The following is a 406-nucleotide window of genomic DNA, read 5'->3' as shown; positions in this document are numbered from 1 at the left end:
AATAAACAAGAAATAAGCTGACGAACCTTATATTATAATAATAGGGAGACAAAAAAAAAACAGCTAAAACTTGCTTTATTTAGTATTTATTAATTGTTACAATAATTAATAAATGCTAAATAAAGTAACTTATGGTTATTTTTGACTGATTTTCTCTGGTTACCCAACATTTCCGATAATAATAAAGGCTCACAACAAATTTGGTAAATGAATAAATCAACAAGTTATCCGTATGTATACACACATGATGATTGCATGTGATTATTGGCTAATAAAGTCATAATAATTAAGAAAATTAAGAGAAACATTAATTGGTGCCATGCAGCACATTTCAAAGTTGTCTAGAAGATGCATTTCTCTTTTTCTTTCCATGGATGGAAAACGTAATTAGTTGTGATATATTTTA

The sequence above is a fragment of the Arachis ipaensis genome, chromosome B06, assembly GCF_000816755.2.
Source record: "Arachis ipaensis cultivar K30076 chromosome B06, Araip1.1, whole genome shotgun sequence".
Lineage (NCBI taxonomy): Eukaryota > Viridiplantae > Streptophyta > Magnoliopsida > Fabales > Fabaceae > Arachis > Arachis ipaensis.
This window is presented reverse-complemented; position numbering follows the sequence as displayed.